Genomic DNA, 16810 nt, shown 5'->3' on the forward strand with positions numbered 1-16810 from the left:
CGAAAACTATTTGCCCATATAAATACGAGTTTACTTCTGGACTCTTGATTCTGTTCCACTGTTCTGTGTGTCTGTTTTTCTGCCAATAACGTGCCGTTTTGATTACTGTCGCTTTGTGGTATAATTTGAAGTCAGGCAGAATGGTGCCTCCAGCCTCATTCTTTTTTCTCAGGATGGTAGTGCCAGTATTCTTAAAGCACTAAGTCAAAAGGCAGCCTGCCGAGCAGCCTGTGTGTGTGTGTGTGTGTGTGTGTGTGTGTGCGCGCGTGCGTGTGTGCATGTGCACACGCACGTGCACGCATTCAATGTGCATATATGCCTATGGGCTATTCTCTTTCCCCTTTGGCCACTTCCCAGATGCCACTGCTCTCCAGGAGCCATAAGATCCTCTCAAGGTCATAACACTGCTTCAAGGCTACTTGTTGAAGAGCAGGCAACGAGCAAATCGAAAGTATCTGTCGTCTTCTCAAACCCAGGCCCCGGGGATGCTGCAGTGGAGACCGGATTCTTATTGATGTCCGCACTCCAGTGTCTTGCCGCTGCATTCTTCTGTTGCCCATATTTTGATTTAAGGTCTTTCCTGTCCGGGATCCCGAAAGGTCTGAGGACCCAGCACTCTCCTCCCACTCGCTCCCATCATTCAGCTCCAGCTCCCTGCAGAAACTGAGAAGTTAGACGTGATCTCTGCTTCTTCCCCGAGGATCTCGTGGGCTGATTGGGAGGACTGCAACCGAAACGGCGAGTGGTCACCGTGGATGCCCTGGAAACAGAGGAGGAGGTCTGGGGCAGGGTCAGGGAGCACAGGTCTGCTCTCTGCCTCTCCTGCTGGATGGGAAATACCAGCCAAACCAGAGACTGAGCCTGGAGGTGTCAGCTGCCAAGTGGAGAAGGAGGCCTAGTGCTCAACTTTTGAAAGTCCTGTCCTGGCAACAGAACTGTTTGCTCTGTGAACCACTGATCAGCACATAGGTATTAGGGAAGAGACACCTGTGGGAAAGAAAGGGTCAGTCCATACCCTCAACGTGTGTGTGGTCCAGTGGCCAGCCACTCAGATGTCCAAACAACGGGAGGCATTCTCGACCCTTGTCCTTTGTCCCTCATAGCTAATCCATGGCCCAGTGTGTCAACACGATCACTAAAACAGTTTGATTCTGTCCCCTTCTCTCCATCAACCCCCCACTGCCCTTCACCAGCTCCTACTTTCTGTCTTCCTCACCCCGATCCATTCTTCACACTGATGCCAGAGTCATATTTTTGAAATAAATTCCATCATACTCATCTGTTGCTTGATATCCTGTACTGGGTAGAATAGTATTTCCCCCAAATTCATGTCTACCGAGAACCGAAGAATGTGAGCTAATTTGGAAATAGATTCTTTGCAGATGTAATTCATATGAAGTCACAATGGATTATGCTGGGCCTTGAACCCAATGACTGGTGTCTTTATAAGAAAAGGAGAAGACACAGAGAGACACGCGGAGAGAAGCAGCCGCATGAAGACAGGTGCATTGGGGTGATGCATATAAGCCAGGGAACATCAAGGTTTGCTGGCAACCACCAGGAGCTCGGGGGCAGCATGGCGTGATTCTTCCCGAGAGCCTCAGAGAGAGCTTGGCCCTGCCAGCTCTTCGATTACAGATTTTACCCTCTGGAACTGTGAGAGAATAAACTTTCCTTGTTTTTAGAACCACCCAGTTGGTGGCACTTGGTATGGCAATCCTAGGAAACTAATACAGACTCATAATAAGTGACACACAAATTTGTGCCTAGAATGAAATCTCTGGCCATCAGCATGTCCCACCAGGCCTGTCACGGTCTGGCCTCCTCTCTCCTGCCGTCCCAGCCTGCGCCCTCCCTGGGCCTCACATTTTACCTGTCCTCTTGATTATCCCAAGCTCTCATCTCAAATGTTGGTTCCCGAGAGATTTTTTCCAGAACTCGCCCCGTCCACCGCTGGCCCTGCTCTAATCAAAATTTATGTTCCCCTGTCATTCTCATATCTTCCTGTTTTTAACTTCCTTTACAGCACTTACTACAAGTCACAATTTTAAATAGACTGTGATTCCATCCCCCTACCAGATCGTGGGTGCCACGTGTCTGTCTCATTTGTCGTATATCCTCAATTCTTCATACTCCGCACCTCCGAGGTGCTTCATAAATATTTGTTGAATAAATGAGCCCAGCCTACACGAGTGACAACACATCATGGGCGGAGGCTATATGGAAGGTCAAATCGGGGTCAGTGGGGCATAGGGAGGAGGTGGGGCCTATGAGTTTGGGGAAGATCAGAACTGTCCCAACTACCAGATTAATGATGGAGGGTCAGTGCCAGCTGTCTGTATTTCATTGTAAACTTGGGGGGTAACAAATGCTTGTCACCATCTGCCAGACTCTTCTGCCAAATGGACAGAACTTGGCCCTGCTTGCTGGTAGCGAGGGCTCTGTGTGGTGGCTCAAGGGTCCCAGACAGATGTCACATGATCAGGCTTTCCCTGAGCCACAGACCCTTTGGATTAGTGACTGTGGTGAGTTATATCACCCTGCAGAGGAGATCTGTAGCCCAGACAGGACATGAGGGCTGTGGGGAGCATCTCCCCCAAATCCAAGTTTGCAGATAGAACCACTGAGGCCCTGACAGGTGACTTACCCGGGGTCCAATGCGGGCATCCTGTCTGGGGCAGCATGGGACTGGAACCCAGGCCTCCTTGGGCCGTTCTCACCACCCTCGAAGCCTTTCCTCTTAGTCAAACTGCAAAAACCTGGCAGAGAACCTCCTTCATGCTCTCTGGTAGGTTGGCATTGGAATCACTTGATCTGACCCAGCTTTTACTTAAAGATGATAAAGATGCAGTTCTATTTTATTTAAAATTAAACTTTTCAAAACTTCCTAGCTTTTCCACCAGCACAGCCGATGCTGTCCTTTTTGCCTCCATCCACCTCCACCTGCACCACCCTCTCGATTCTTTAGTGTCTGGGAACCCGAGGCGGATGGAGGTGGAGAGAGCACAGAGCGGTGTGGGCACAGAGGGGCCTGTGGCGTCATTCACCTGTCGTGATTTCTCATTAGACTGCCTGCCCATACAAGTGAGCCCTAAAATCCTGGCTTTGTGCTGGGCACACAGTTGGAGCCTGATTCAGGTTGACTGAGGCAATGAACATCCAGGGATGGAGTGAGTACCTGCAATTTAGATGGTCCTTTTTGTGACTCACCCCACCCACTGTGTCACGGTTGTCTCCCTCGCTTACAGAAACGTAGTATCTCAGAGCAAAGAGGACCCTGGAACCTGTCCCTATCCACCTGCTCAGGTGAGAAAACTGGTAATCATCCTTGAGCCTTTCCTCCCCTCCACATGCATTCCACCTGCGAGAGCCGTGGGCTTTATCTCTGCAACGTGTCCGAATGTTCCTCTGCTCTCCATCGCCATGGCCACCGCTTCGATGCAGGCCCCACCATCACCCTGTTCCTGACAGAAGCCTTTTTTGCTGGGCCCTGCTGCCAGCCTCGTCTCTCATATAGTCCATATTTCACGCAACAGCTTTAAAAGGGGCAATGCTTTTAAGATGATAGTCTCTCCTATCATGCCAATTCTCTGCTTAAAACTGTCGGTGGCTTTCTGTTGCATTAGGAATAAAATTCTAACTCCTCCTATGGCCCATAGGTAGGGCCCTGCATGCACGGGTCTAACTGAGTAATTAATTACTGGTCAGATTAATCTTTTTGGATTATCTTTAGCCTACTTGCCCCAAACACATTACACAGACCCTGGGTGGGACAGATGAATGTTGACTGTGTATTTAGGTCACTTCTGACTCATGGCAGTCTCACCTGGGCACAGGTTCTTCTGTTTCTCTCTCAACCCTATTGACCACCTGGGTAATTTTTGGAAAATAATTGGTTACAAATGTTAAAAAAAAATGGATGAAACTCTTCCCTTGCCAGGAATAGACAGGGTGGAAGGGAGACAACAGGCTGGTTTCTGGAAGGAGGAAAATGAGCCAGAGATGAGGTCCTAGTCTTGACGCCGTGAACTTGTGACTTTGGAAGTAGGTGGATTATAAATTATAACTCACAGTGAGAGTGCGTTTTCCCTGGGCCTTAGTGTCATCATCTGGAAAACAGTTTCTGTAGAGCCCAGAATGATTCCTTAATTTTCCTGGGGTTCTTGTTAAACTCAGATTTCCCAGGGGAGACCAGGTGCTTCTGCCTCGCAGCCAGTTCTCCTAGATTAAAGTCGTCTGGATTCTCGCCCATACATCATGTTCTTGCTGCTAATTCCTGGTTCAAATTCTTCCCCAAGCGTTTGCTCTGTGTCTTAGTGTAAGATGGTACACATCTCTGAGCCTGTCCCTTATCCTGTGGTAGGATGATACTTTTAAAATATCCACTGATTGGTATTTATTTTTCCTTCTTAGCCCTTTCTTCTATTTGTCAGTCCAAGTCCTGTCTACTTCTACATCCTTTCTGACAGCAGACAGGAGATGAATGAGGAACTCTCTTCCTGGCTTTTGCGTATCAATAGCCTAGACCCTTGGGGCACAGAAAGGACTCATATCAGAGGAGAAACATATAGAAGGAAATAAGACATGAGAGCAAAGACCTCTTTCCGTCCTTATCTCTGACTAGGAGACTCTCAGGGCTGCAGGCTGAGAGGTGGCTTGGAGGGGATGCAGGGAAGGTGTAGACATGAGAGGCTTGGCTTCCTGCAACCCAGGCTGAGCCTGGAGAAGGATCAGCATTGCCAGATGTGTTTGTGGGAGCTGAGGGCAGGGGAGACTTGCGTCTGATTTCCAGGAAGGCTGCAGGACCGCAGGGGAGAATGGCTTCCTAGTGAGTCTTGATAAAGAAAGCCCTGGATAACCTCAGTCTATTCTCAACCTCAAATGACAAAGGAGCTGTAGATGATTCTAGAGGGTCATGAGACCCATGGGGGCCTGAGGGGCAGCAAGGGGAGGTGACTCAGCAGTGACCTGCACTGGCAGATGTCGTCAGTGTCCGGATGCCCTTTCCCTCTCCCTCCCCCAGCGAACCTCAGCACTGCATCGGCCTTTCCAAACCTTCTGTGCAACTTCAGGGAAAAGGATGACGGGCCTGAATTAGCTGATCTTTTCCCACTGCCCTAATTAGAGAAAAAAGAGTAATTTCACACCCCTGGCTGATGCAAATTTGAGATTGGCATTGAAAATGGGGACAAAATGGGGTATGGGATTTTGAACTGATGAGAAAGTTGACTTGGAATAAACATGTAGAGAGGGAGAGGGACAGAGAGACGAGAGAGAGAAAGATAGAGAGAAAATATTGAAAAATCAACCCCCAGCTGCCAGCAGCCCAGCTGGTGGGCAGCAGAAGGGAAAGCGATGTCCACGGAAGATCAGGTCCTGTTAACAAGGCTGAGGGCAGCCATGAGAACCACCTACAGCTGGCTTTGCACAAACTCTGGCACCTGGGTATGGAGCTTTGAGTAATCCATCTCGGGAAACACTGAGCCATGAACTTGTTAAAAGATGCCCGCTGGAGACCTGTTCGGCTTACACACAGCTGCAAACGGTGGCAGAATCTCTCCCACTGGAAGGCCAGATGGTGCAAATGGTGGCAGTGGCCCCATGGTCCCCGTTGCAGCGAACGTGCACTTCGGCAGATGCCTGGCCTGGCAGCTCCCGGGTCAGCTAAACTCATGTGGATGGTACTCCGAGAGCATTCAAGAGGCACGTCTGTTCCCGTTCACTCTGTGTGTGCCATTTCCTTCCTTCCGATGTCCACTTTCCTCTGACCAGCATCTGCCCTTCTGCTCCGATGGAGCCGGTGCTCCCCCTTACCTCCGCCTGCAGGATCAGGCTGGTCCCGACTGGGAACTGAGGCTGTTGCAACCACACGAGGAAGACAGTGGAGCAAGTGGGTGCGAGAGCTCTGGGCTCCAATGGATCTGGACTCCAGTGCTGACTTCATCCTTATCTGTGGGACTGTGGACAAGTGACTCAAACCACTTTAAGCCTCAGTTTCTTCCTCTGTCATAGGTGGGGTACCTACTTCGTAGGGATGCAAGGATTAAATAGGGTAATATAAACAGTGCTTAGTTCAGTGCCTGGCACCTAGTACTTCCTCAGTAAGTGCAACTTCAAACCCATGAGGGGTTTGCATAACTCTTCACATAGTGACAGCCCTGGAAGCTCTGACACAGCACAGAGTTCCCAGACCACAGGAGCCCAGTGTGTGAGTTTCCTGGTGGGACCTTCACTCTCCCAGACCTTGGTGATCTTGTCTTTTAATCCCGTTTTAACTCTTCCTCCTAGAATGCGCTCTTTTCCCTTTTTCCCCAGGGCAAAGCCTTGCGAGAGTCTCAGCTGCTCGTGGCGGTGGAAGCTGACTCTTCCCAGGCAGAATTGTATTAGAGGTTTCCATTTCCTGAAACCCTGCCCATCGGATACAGCCTGTTTCCAATTACTGTACCTACCCATAATTAGATGAGAACAAGCTGAAAAAATGGCTTTCATGGGAACCACTGGCACTGGATTTGACTTTGAAGCTTTTAACCTTATTATTAATAGTAAACATTTTGATGATGAACTTTTGACCAAGCGCTGATCCAACATCTTTTCCTCTTCTTCGCTGGAGAGGCAGTGCGTGTGTCGGAAAGGGACTGCCCGGGAAATTGGAAGGTTGGAATTCAGGTCCTTGGTCATGCTGGAGAATTCTGTTTCTCTCTCTGTGCCTCAAGTTAACTTATCGGTAAAATGAGAGGGTTAGACCCGGTGACTTCTGGGGTCCTTTTTATGGCCTTTTTGAACTTAAACACTTTAGGAAAAAAATTAAACCACCGAGATCTAGAATCAGTAGCCCAGAGTACCAGTGACCAATCAGAGCCTTTTGATTTTTAAAATTACTTCTCTGAGAGTGCAGCGTTAGTGGGTTCTGTTAGGAGGGAGAAGTTGAGGAATGGCTCTCTAGGTTGACACAGTTTTTGTAAGAATATCATTTCATTCCAATGGTGCTCTCGATTGGATTTAACATTATCTTTCAAAGTAGTTCTTGACCTTGGATTTCCATTAGAGTTATCTGGGGAGCTTTCTAAAATTTCAACGCCCTGACTACACCTAGAAACCATTATAACAGACCTGAGAGTCTACAAATCTAACAAGCTAATGCTCCAATTGATGCTCCAGGTGATGCTACTGCTGGTTCTAGGACCATACTTTGTGTAGCAAGACTTGGAAGTCTTGGCCGTCTGGCTGCGCTGTCAGAAGCTACAAGTCCGTGAGAAACTCAGGCTGTAGATGTCCCTCTGGGAACTTCTCTGCTCAGCCTCAACAGCAGAAGGAAACTGAAAAGTGTGGGTGGCCCCGTCAGGCTCATAATTTGGTCCTGCTTCAAATGGATAGTCTTTAAATATTTGTTCAACATTTTTTTAGTAGGTGTGGTATTAGTATTGGCAAGGATTTTAAAAAATTGACTTGAATGTTCTATCTGCCTCAGACAGTGTGGGCATTTACCACTTTTAGAGCTGGACAGCATCTGAAGCTCCTTCTTATGCTTTGGGAACCACCCACTGTGCATCTTACTAAGCAGACTTACTGCCAGACACAGAAGCTGACGTGGCCAGATGACGTCCTGCCCCAGGGCAGTCTGGGAAGGGCCTTGGCCTCAGCTTGGAAAATTGGATGCTTCTGGCTAAGCCTTTGACTTGGACAAGGAAGTGCCTCAAAGGTGCAAGGACAGTTAAGTCGACTGAGGCAGCGGTGAACGTGTCTAGGTCTGGAGGTGGTGATGATAACAATGCTGACTCATGTCCAGCAGTGATGGCAGTTGTTCTTCGTCCGGCCCTAGCTGGGATTCTGGCCATCTAGTCCCTCAAATCTCCTGTGCACATTCTGGAATGTGGTAGAGACATGTGTCAGTACCCAAAGCAGCTTCCAGTGTTACTCCTCTGTGATCTCCCTGTGACAGAGGACAGCAGTAGAGGAGGACATGGGTTCGAGGAAGTCCCATGAAGGCCATTTTCCAAATCATGACCTGTGGAAAGACTCCGATTAAACCATGGTCCTCCTGAGAATCGGCAGGGAGCCCCAGAGAAGCAGCACTTAGACTCTCTGGGGCAGAGGCTCGGCTCCAAAATGTGCATTTCCAAACTGCAGCCCAAGCCAATTCTGGTGCAATAGCCCAAGAACCAAACTTCAAGAGAAGCAGCGATATGCCAGAGTTACGTAACCTCAGTACCGTTGACATTTGGGCCAGACGATTCTTCGTTGTGGGGTCTGTCCTGTGCATTGTAGGATGTTCAGCATCATCCCTGGCTTCTGCCCACTAGATGCCAGTAGCAACCCACACCCCCCAATTAGTATAATTAAAAATATCTCCAGATGCTGTCAGCTGTTCCTGGGGGGTAAAATCACCCCTGGTTGAGAACCACTGCCCATAACAGTCCTTCTACTTGGTACCTTTGTGTAAGCCCCTCCCAAACTCCAGCCCAGATCTTTTCTCAAGTTAAGTCAGCAAGACCACATGCTGCTCTGCCCTAAATACCCATTTATCTTATGGAGGGTGTGACTTTTTTCTTTGTGTGGTCATTCACACAAGGGCATGACTGAAGCAAATGGGGGTGGTGCCTGCTTTGTGTAGCCTCAGCCAGACTCTCCCCACTGGGTCAGATTCTAATGAGACTCTGAATCCTTTCTCTCTGGAGACCCAAGAACATTTTCCTCCCAGAACTTTTAGGTTGTATTGATATTATAGATTTTATATTGATTCTATTGATCTTAGAGATCTCATGGTTTTATATGTTTGTTTAAGTTGTCAGAAAACAAGTTTTTATTTCTATGCGGGAAAAAAAAAAGATCAGAATCTTATTCCAGAACTTTAGGCTCCAAAAAGCCATGGACATCATTAGTCAGTAGGGAAATGCAAATCAGAACCGTGAAATGCAATTCCATACCCACCAGGATGGCTATAGTCAAAAGATGGGTGATGATACGTGTAGGGGAGGATGTGCAGAAGGTGGACCCTGCAAATGCTCTTGGTGGGGGTTTAAAATGGTGCAGTGACCTGGAAAACAATCTGCTATTGCTCAGAATGTTAAACGGAGATACCATGTGGCCAGATAATGCCACACCTAGGTATATATTGAAGAGATATGAAGACACGTCCATGCAAATTCTTATACATGTATGTTCAGAGCAACTTATTCATAATAGCCAAAAAATTAGTATATATATACACTCTTTAAGTAGGTAAATTGTATGCTATGTGAACTATATTTCAATGAAATGAACATTTTTGGAAAGAGAGAGTGGGGAGGAAGAGAGAAAGAGAACTAGAAATTAGCTGAAGAAAAAATTCAGTGTTAAAATTACTGCATAAATAATAATGGTAGAATGTCCTTTTTTCCCCAAGCTAGTCACTTCAGGTCATGAATTAGGTCTCTAATTCTTTACACTAATTCACGACAATTCTTGTTATTGAGCAGAAAGGTTTACAGTTCTCAATTTCAAAAACAAATATGGAAATCTCAGCTTAGATGCCGTCGTCCCATGAGGCTGTGTTTGCTGTCAGATATGGACAGTGTCTTTTGATTGTGAAGAGCTGGGGATGCATCTCACAGCTCAAAATGAGGGAGGACAAATGAGAGTCTTAAAGAAAGTCCAATGTCTCTTTAAGAGTTGAAAATGTTATCATTTATAAGAGCAATTCAGAGTGTTTTATTAATCTTAGCTCTTACCTAGTCCGATGGCTGAGGGGAGCTCCATTCTCCCAGGGCTGTGCTATCTCTGGCTTTAGTATTGAGGCCAGACCTAGAGGGACACTCTGGGGGATAGTGTGGAGAGACCAGAGAGTTTCTTTTCAACAGAGTCAGAATCAATGTCCCTAGCTAATCAGAGGACAGTATTCCCTATAGTTGGCTCTAAGTAACTTGATGCCAAGGACGGGGTGCCAGCCAACTGGACATCCTTAGAGCCGAGCACTGCGTCTTATTCCTTGTAAGCATTTAATATTATTTTCTTGACTGTTAAATGTTAACTAGGATACAGTGGATGAAGCACGTAGATACAGACCCTTATAGAAATTAGTAAGGGGGCTGTTAATCGAATAATCACGTACAGGTACAATTATGAACTGTAAAATACCTTAAGGGAAAAATGTGTGGGGCATGTGGAATTATTGATGACTGAATGTGAACTTTACCTCTGGAACACTTTATGTCTCTATAAGGGGATGTGTTTAGACAGAGAAGAACGTCGTTCACCTTAGCTGTCATCAGCACTCAGACAGCCAAGACTAATTTGCCGAAAGGAAAACTGCTTATCCTTGTTGAAGGAGGGAAGGCCAAATGGACAGGGCCTTCTTGGGAACAATGCCGTAGGGGAACATTTCACCCTGTGCCACCAGTTAGGGACCGAATGCAAACAAGGAGCAGGAGAGCAACTGACGGGGTGAGGAGGGGACTCTGTGCTGCCCCGTGTGGTGAAAGCCGAGCATGCTCCTTCCGCTGCCTCAGGTGTCACCCTGTTCAGGTACATACCTCCGTCCTTTTCTATTGCTTCTTACCTTTTTGTTTTGATACGTGCTTGTCGTGCTTGTCATATGGTGCTCTGACCCCATATCCGTTAGCCTACTGGATATGTCTCTGCTTAGATGCTCCCTAGGAACCTAGTATTAAAAACATCTGAAAATGAGCTCATTACCTCGCTCCTCTACCTCCCCAGCTGTGTCTCTTTCTGTACTCTCCGACCTAGTAGATGGCATCATTCTGTCTCCTGGCCTGGAATCTGAGTGGCTTGCATATCGCCTCCCTCTCCCTCTCTTCCCAGGGCTAATCAATCACATTCCTATTCACCGCTATTCTCTGTATTTCACTGAATTGACCCTCATTTCTATCCTCCGTGCTGCTGTGTGTTAGTGACTTTTTCCCATATCAATGCAATTATTTTCTACCTGGTCTTGTTGTCTTCCATCTGGTGTCCCTCTAATCCATCTTCCACTGTGTCACCAGATCATCCTAAAATCCTAGTAAGGATCACCCTAGTAAGACCAAATTAATATACCCGCTGAAACCCTTTGATGGCTTCCTACTGCATATGGATCGACTTTAGACTTCTCTGCGTAGATTAAAGGTTGTCACTGCCTAGCCCTGGGCATGTCTCCAGAGCATGGCTTGCCACCTCCCCAGCCCTCGCCCTGTAGCTCCTCTGAGCACTAGGATGTTTACAGCTCCGCCTTGCTCATGCTGCCCTCCCCTAGTCTGCCTACCTGTATACACATACCTCATGCTTTAGACGTGGCTGAAAAGTCACCTCCTCTTTGAAGCCTTTTCTACTTTCTTCTCCTAATCCCCAACCAAGATGGCACTCACTACTTCCACTTTGTGGGCTTGTGCTGCAGAGAAGTCAAGAGCAGAGGATATGGAGGCAGAAAATCCCAACGCCTTGGTGCCACTCTTTCTCTGTGGCTGAGGACAGGTTACTGAACTTCTCTAAGCCTCGGTTTCTCCCTCTTTATAATATGGAAATTACAGCACCCTGCTCATAAAAGTTCTGTTCTGGATTAAATGAAATAATCCATGTGAAGTGCCTGGCACATGAGAAGCTCTCAGTAAATGTTCACTGTGATTTGAACCCCCAGGATATTCTGAGCCAGTTTTCATCCTAGGAAGGTAATGCCTTAGTGTGTCCTTATTTATGTTTGTACATCCACAGTTCGATCAAGTCTGATGAAAACAAATTGGTCTTAGTTTCCTTAGTTTCTAAAACAGTGATGGGGAAATGGTAGACTCTTAATAGTAGAATTTTAGTCACTATTTAAGGAGCAAAGGGAATTAAAGTGGCAAAGGAAGGTGGGAATCATTTTATAGCTTCCTGTTGTGTCTTGATGGGTCTCAGGAAATCAATTAGCTACAGTCTGTTGATGGTATGACTGAGCGTGGATCTTTAAGTGGAGACCTGAGGCTTGGGGCCGAGAGGAAAATGAAAGAACAGTGAGTCCTGTGTGCTCCCCAATTTCCAGTTCCTCAGGCTGACATGCCGGATATAATCATTTTTTAAAAAAATGAATGGGAACATACCTTAAATAATGAAACTGGATATTTAAAACTAAACCTTTATGAAATTAAGTTCTTTGTTTAAGAAACAGATACAGAGTTTATAGGCTTGTGGTTTTTGTTAAAAGTTATTATTTGACTTGCTGTTTGTTGGGGTAATTGTTCTTGTCCATAGCAAAAACTTTTCTAAATACAAGGAATATTGACCTGTTTGGTTGGAAATGGTCCTCCTCCCAGAACATTACCAGTTATCTGCTTTGTTTAGCTGTAAATAAAAATCTAAACAAGATGATCCCACATTTATTCATGTTGTGATGGGTCTGTAAATTTAATCAGAAAAAGACAAAATGCTTCATTGTCTGGACATTATTGTGTGTACCTTCTGTCAATGTCATCTGCGTCTATCTTTGAGTTTAGAGGAATATGTATTAAAGGTAAAGCAAACAGGGCAGAAGCACATCTTGCAGAAATCCATAACAAAATGGTGTTTTCCTGATTGGTTCATTAAGTCACAATTTGTGATATAAATAAAAATGCCTTGTGTATAGCTCCCTACTAATCAATTTATTGGTAAGAAGTGATGAAGAAATTCTTATAAATGTTTATTATATTTTTTCCTTGCCTAGAGACACTTTTATTATTTAGTTTATGATATAATCTATGACTCTACTATCAGTTTGACCCATTTTAACTCTCAAGTGTGTATTATTTGAATAGAAAAGATGGGCTGTGATGAGCAGAGAAATTTATTTCCCTGGAGCAGTTTGGCTTATGAATGCATATAGATCACCGAGTTACTAAAAAGTTCCTACTGTTTAGATTTTACAATGAATTAGAATAAAAATATAAGAATTGGTCTTTCTTTGGTGAAAATATTACAAATTGCTTTGCATCTGCATTGCCTGGGCACTATCCTTTGTCCTATTTCTCTTAATCTTAGGTATCTGGTGTCATGCAATCATAGTGTTAGCTCAACATGTAATTTGAATGATTCCCAAATGGAAACTTCTAGAAAGATTCACAGTCTATGTTGATCTTCTATGTTCGAAGTTAGAGGTAAATGAGCCTAACTTTGGCTCAAGAAGCCAAATGCATTCTTTTCTTCCTTTCCTTTGCTCCACCCCTACCTTCCTTAGATAAGCAATATCAAGGGAATCACTGGTCATCTCTCACTCATTTTGCCAGTGACCTTGACTGGGAGCCACAGTCTAGTGAGACACGCTGTATTTCCCAGGCATCTCTAGTAGACAATGCTTTGTATGTGTCATGAGCTGAAGCAAATGAATTATCTGCCGCCGCAAACCTGACAACATGAAACTAGTTTTGTTTTATTGAATTATCTGTACTGTTTGGCATGATAAGTTGAGTTGAAATACTTCCCAATTCTCTACCTGTCTTTTTTGTTTTAAAATTTAAGACTTCTTAAAGATTGTTGTTGGTGCTTAGCATAGGTTTTAATATGATGTGCAATTATTTCTCTGTCACTTTCATTTTGGTCTAATCGCCTGTTCTGTACTGTAATGGGATAAATCGGCAAAAAAAAAAAAAAAAAGTCGTCTTTTTCTGGGAGTATTATGCTAAAGTATCTTGCATAACTGTGTAAATTATTTGTAATTCCAGGCAACCTTGATGCTACCAACTTCAGATTCCAAATCTTTCCGTGTTACCTTGAATTTACTTAAAAACCTAACATCTCTCCACATGACCAGAATATCTGCTGTTTGGTTCAATTTTTCTTTTTTCTCGCTTTGACCATTGCTTTGCTGCATCATGTAAATCTGATTTTCGCTCTGGTATTTCCATTTTCTAAATACAGTAGATCCTTGGCATTTACAGACTTCCAAATTCATGACACTGACTATATTTTAGGGGCCCTGAAGATATTTGTTTTGCAAAGACAAGAATTAGAATTGTATATACTGTAGGCTGATATTCTAGAAAGAGGTTCTTTGTTAATGAAAACACCCAACTGACACCAATCTTTAGCATGGTATCACATTTCCATCAGTGGGAGGGAGGTTCTAGCTGCCTCTGGGTAACAATATTTATTCATCCTCAGGCATATATTTGTGGACTAAATTATAGATTATAGAGGTATATATGAAATTGTGTGTTTGTGATGGTTTAGGACACTGTTTTTCAACCCTTTAAAAAATTACTCATGCCTGGGAAATACCCCTAGGAATTCATTTGGTCTAAGGTGGAGCCTGAAGATGTATATTTTTAAAAAGCTCCCCAGGCAATTCTCATGTGTAAACAAGGTTGGGAGCCAATGGACTAGGAGACACGTCAGAGTCAGTCCTTTATAAACCCCTTGCTCTAGTGAATTCCTATGGATCCAGGAGATCTAAGCCCAACCAGTTTCCTCAGGAAAGCTGCTCCTGAACCACCCACCGCCCGCCCCTCCCCCACACCACACACACAGCTAAGCGAAATCCACCGTTACTAATTCTCGCATTTTTTGTAGTGCAGTTTCACCCCGATCTGAGTGATTCTTTGACTAGTGCCCATCTCCCCAACAGTGCTGTAAGCTCCACGAGGGCAGGGACCAGGTCTTCTGTGCTCTAAACCTCTCTTTCCAACATGACGCTGGCATATGGTTGGAATTTAAGACAGTTATTGAGCAACCGAATAGAAAGCTTGCAGCATTCTGTAGCCGTTACATTGACTGCTTTACCACCCGAATAGAAAAGGATTTTCATTCAGTTAAAATTAAACGAAGTTTATTAATTGCTGAGTAAATACTGCAAAACATTGTTCCAAGCCAGGGTTTCTCAACCTGGCGCTATTGACATTTGGGGTTGGATAACGCTTTGTTGTGGGAGCTGGGGGTGGGGACTGTCCTGTGTGTTGGAAGATGTTGAACAGCTTCCCCTGGCCTCTGCCCACGGAAGCACAGTGTTGCCCCCTCCCCCCAGCTGTGCAAAACAAAACTGTCTCTAGGCACTGCCAAATGTCCCCTGAGGTCAAAATCAACCTTGATTGTTCTAGGCAACCTAGAGAGAGAGGTGAAGAAATTGTCGTGACTCCCCATGGCGGTAGGACTCCATCACAGTTATCTGTTATAATTTGAACTGCTGGGGAAGGAGGAACTTTATTATTGCTTAGTTCATCGCAGACCAATTCCTGAAAAAAAAAAAAAAGCAATTTGAAAATGTTGAGTCCTGTCTGGAGGCCCCTGACAATTTGAAATCTAAGATAAAAAATAAGAATGGTGACAATTGATAATGACTCAGTTTTGTGGGCCACCAGTGTCCTCCTAATGAAGTTTGGGGGTAGCAGTAGGTGCACGAGGACAGGGTGCCCCTCAGAATCCTCCTGCGTCTCAGCCTCTGTCTCGAGTCTTTTTGTCAATGTCTGGTTCTGCAAAGGTTTTCTGCTTGTTTCCAAACTTGGCCAATTATCAAAATGAGAAAAAGAGCCTCTTAAAGGTAGAGGTGCCCAGCCCTCTCCCATGGAGGTCCTGATGAGTCAGCACAGGAATCTAAATCTGTGGGGCTCTCTCCGTGATGCAGATGAGCCTCTGCATTTGGGAGGCACTGACTTGAACCACAGGCACCGCCCACAGAGCTTTTAGCCAGTCCCCCAACAGCCACTCCAGTTAGCATCAGCGAGTTGTTAGGTGTCGTGGACTCCTGGAGAGTCCAGGTTTGGGGTGTGGGGTGACCTAAAGGCTATGGGCTGGGCCAGCATTCTGTAAAAAGGCACATAGATGAATAAATATCTAAAAAATGTTTAGATCAGAGGAAATGCCTTTAGCACTACAGAACTCAAAGCCTGCATTACCAAAATCCATTTGAATTTTTTAGCTGCCAAGAGGGAAGGTGGTTCTCATTTTTAGTCTGTCTCTCTCTCTCTCTCTCTCTCTCTCTCTCTCTCTCTCTCTCTCTCTCTCTCTCTCATAATGTTTCCAGTATTTTCTTAATGTTTTTATTTGGAGGAAAGAGAAGAAAGATGTGAGAAAGATAATGGAAATGTTTTGCCCTAGGCAAAATTTCCCTCCACTTTGAAGACCTTGAAAAGTCTGGGAACCTCCCACCAAAGAGCATTCTGCTGGCTTCTGGACCCCTTGGGACCATGACATTGGGTTTAGGGGTGTGCATGAGAACTCTGGGTGTGTCGAACTTTGCCCTGGAACTTCGGTATGATCCAGAGGGCAGAGGGCAGAGGGCAGAGGGTAGAGGGCAGAACACAGGGCAGAGGGCAGAGCTGGGGCAAAAGCTCGTGTTCTCAGTGAGCTACTGGGTTTATGCAGCAAAGATTTCTTCCCACCTTCCAAGGAATGCTTCCAGACTGTGAAGCAAGTTCAATTTGTAAGAATCTGTTTAAAAGATGTCAACACACACTTTCAAAAAAAATACTCTCTCAGGGAAGGAGTTAGTCATGTTTCTTATTGCAGACAATTTGGAGGAATGGGGTTTGGATTACAAGACACGAGTGCAATACAAATGTAATTGTTTGGAGATAATTTGAAGAAAACTGAAGTGCGCTCGTACTGGGAGTTCAAGGACATCAAACAGTCTTTATATGATGGAGTTATGGGTGAAAGCTCTCTTGGCAATTATAGTCTGAGTCCTGAGCTGTCAGTCCAGGCTCTGGGTCCTTCATTCCTGGTGAACTCTCTGTTCTCCAAGGGAGAAAGCTAAAAATCCTTCACTGTTCCAGGATTTCTCGTGCAGTTTATGTAAATGGGTACTTTGTTTCTCAGCCCTTCATTTTACAGCTGCACTTAACCCTGTGGATGTTATTGATGATCTTGCTGGTGCTCGGGGTTTCGGCAATGACCA

The sequence above is a fragment of the Pteropus alecto genome, unplaced genomic scaffold (assembly GCF_000325575.1).
Source record: "Pteropus alecto unplaced genomic scaffold, ASM32557v1 scaffold177, whole genome shotgun sequence".
Classification (NCBI taxonomy): domain Eukaryota; kingdom Metazoa; phylum Chordata; class Mammalia; order Chiroptera; family Pteropodidae; genus Pteropus; species Pteropus alecto.